This window comes from Podarcis gaigeae (assembly GCF_964106915.1).
Source record: "Podarcis gaigeae genome assembly, chromosome: 6".
Lineage (NCBI taxonomy): Eukaryota > Metazoa > Chordata > Lepidosauria > Squamata > Lacertidae > Podarcis > Podarcis gaigeae.
The window spans coordinates 97928389-97931789 of NC_139682.1; positions in this window are offsets into that span (position 1 = coordinate 97928389).

Below are 3401 nucleotides of genomic sequence, written 5' to 3' on the forward strand. Positions count from 1 at the left end.
TTCCCTCTCGACAGGCCAGCCAACTCTCCACAGCTAGAACCAAGGTCCATACAATATCTCAAATCATGTTTCAAGGCTCCTCCAGATCCAAAGGCCCCCACAACTCCAATCACCTCCTGACCCAGATTCAGGACCCAAAGGTCAGTAAATCCCTGCATGAAAGAGTCTATCCAACCTTCCTTCTCCAGTCCAAGCAGGGCTCCAATCTTCAAATTCTGACTTTTTCTATATTCATTCATAAAAGGCCTACACTTATAGTCCTTGATTTGCTTCTGTAAGGCTGGGGCTTCCACTTGTATTACTTTAGGTTCAACAACAACAACTTTCTCCTTCGTCTTCTCCCCAGTTTGTCCTGTCAAAGTAGGTTCCTGTGTCAAATCCTGAACAATTTCTGTATTGATGGTCACTTTTTGTCCCAAATTTATCACTTTTTGTTCCAAGTTCTCAAGTTTGGTATTCATAACATCCGTCCAAAATTTCCAAACTTTTCATGTTGGTGACACACTTTTTAGACATGCATCATTTCGCAACACAGTAATTCAGTTTCACTAGCAAACCAGAGGTTAAACTAACCCCTTTCTAGCCCTGTGAGGAGTGTTCGTGCAACACACCTACACACTGCGGCCAACACACTAATGTGTCGCAACACAGTTTGGAAAGCACCGATCTAGAGTTTATAGCCCAACCCTATGCATGCATACCCAATGCATTCACCGAAACAAATGTAATTAGGACTGCAACGTAAGTGCAGCTGGATAACTCAAGCTTTTGATTAAGAAGGAAGCATCTCCCCACCACCACCCACTGAGTTCCAGGAGGCTCCCAGTTAAGCCTATATAGGATTACAGACTAAGATTCAGATTTCTGTGGAACCACTAAAATATTTGGCAGTCCTTGCAACAGGAAGCAGATGTATGGGACAGTTCCTTCAAGAAACAGTAGCATGTTTTCATTCTTCTCCCTATGCTTTCAATAAATGTCCCTCAGAAGCCAAAAAGGAGCCTTTTCAGTGTTGCCAATTTGTGGGGTTATTTTTAGGAGGCACTTAATAAGATCACACTTCTAGAATTTCTTTCATGAAACACAAAACTGAGTGAACTAAACAATCTTCACTTTTGTGGAAGCAGTAAAGTTTGCTGCAATGACAGGGCTTGACAGATGTTATTTATTTGTTTATTATGCTCTTTCTCAAGTTTAATTCAGAGCAGTTCAAAAAATTGTTCATAGGCAGTTTTGCATCATCCTCTTCATCCTCAGAGGGAGAAGACCTATTTATCTATAGCAGTAAAGCTGTCAGTATCCGGAGTTACTACAGATCAACTAGGAATCTTCTGGCTCAGAACTTTCCTGTGCCATGAAATTCAGCAGACAGAATTAAGGAAGACACTTTGCAACATGGGCACAAGAATTATAATTACCCATTTAAACAAGCTGCTGAGAAAATGTATGTGAACTGTATACTCAAGAGGCAGAACATACAGCAAAGAGGCATTGATGTTAGAGCAGGTATCTTCAACCATTTCAGACCCACAACACACTTTTAACCCAAGCATGCATTTGGAGACCCGTTTCTGAATATTTTACCATATATTTGCATGGTGGTATTGCTTCTGTTGTGAGCCACCTTAGATCAGGCTGCAGCCCACTAGGTCTCAACCTAACGGTTAAGTATATTAAGTGTATATAATCTGTTAAAGAGTTAAGCATATAATCTGTCAGTTATTTGTTTTTAGGCATAGCACAGATTTGGGATGGGGGACTGGTGAAGCTACAGATGTTTTAAGTGCTGCTGTTTTATGTTTGTAAAAATCAAATACACCGGCTTCTCACATTGGTATTAGACTTAACACTCCCAAAAAATACTAGCAGAAACTGTGCTATTGCTGAGAAGGTTGTCTGCCAAACTGTATTTCAAAGTATGCCTTCAGAATGTTTTGAGTTACTGTATTTTTCGCTCTATAAGACACACCAGACCACAAGACACACCTAGTTTTTGGAGGAGGAAAACAAGGGAAAAAAATATTCTGAATCTCAGAAGCCAGAGCAGCAAGAGGGATCGCTGCACAGTGAAAGCAGCAATCCCTCTTGCTGTTCTGGCTTCTGGGATAGCTGCGCAGCTTGCATTCGCTCCATAAGACACACACACATTTCCCCTTACTTTTTAGGAGGGGAAAAGTGAGTCTTATAGAGCAAAAAATACGGTAGTTCAAAAGGCCACTCATGACTTAGACATTTTGCTCAAGTACCTCGAGCGCCCCCCCCCCACTCAAAGGGAATAGTTCGAAAGAATGCCCAACTTGCTTTGGCATCTGAGCCAGACTAGCCCACAAGCACCTCTCCCTGGGAGTAAAACTACAACAATAAACTAAAAAGCAAGCCGCTTGCCTCCTTTCCATGAAACCCCCAATCAGAAGAGCTGCTGCTTTTTCCTTGCATGATGCTTCCCTGTGTGTTGGTTTTGGAGGGGTCAAACTTGGGAGATAATCTTGTTCCATTTTCCTTTTCCTTGCATTGGATTCGTGCCCTGACGCGTAGACCACAACTGCATGCCGCATGCAAGGATCTCTGCAGAGCGAGCATGCTTAGCAAGGAAGACGCAGCACAACCCCAGTGAGAAGCATGGCTTTACCTCATTGGTCACACCATCAAAAATATCACTGGCCGAGTTGGGCAGATCAAAGGGTCTGCTTGTCTGGTTAGCTGGCAATCCTAAACTGGCAGCTCACCATTTTACAGAAACCTTAGGGAGAAATAAGTATTAGTTAAGAAATGATGCTGGATGGCGGGGGGGGGGGGGCTGCTTCTGCTTCCCTGCTGGGGGAAAGTTTTCAACTTTCAAATTCCCCAAATGTGGGGTGCTAAAAAGCTGTAATGTGACCTGAGAATTCAAAAGAAATTTTGGTTAAATTAATATAATTTAGCTTTGCTTGTTAAGTTAAAGTATGGTAAAAATGCATAGAAATCATTAAAAATGATTTGCCAAGTACTTCCAGTTATATTATATATTGTCATTGTTATCAGTATTTATTATTATTTACATTTTCAGAATGTAAAATTAAAAAAAAGGTTTTCCAAAAGTACTTTATGTGCTTCTTCATCAAATGTAGATTTACAAAGCTAAATGTTGTCCACTCACAAAAATAATAGTAGATTTTGATTCTTCACACTCAAAACATATTTTTAAGACCACTCGCTGAAAAAATTGGCAAAAATTAATTTTCTCCCCCTAAATGACTACCCTCCTCCTCCCTCACAAAAGGATTACCCCCCGTCCTGTGAAACTCAGTTTCAGTTAGGATCTATTCAGGCGGCGCCTCGCAGGAAACCTTCGGGCGACGGAGCCGCCGCGTCGCTTCGCCCGCTCGGCAGGGAGGGGGAACCTTAGCGGCGGGCCGCGTGTT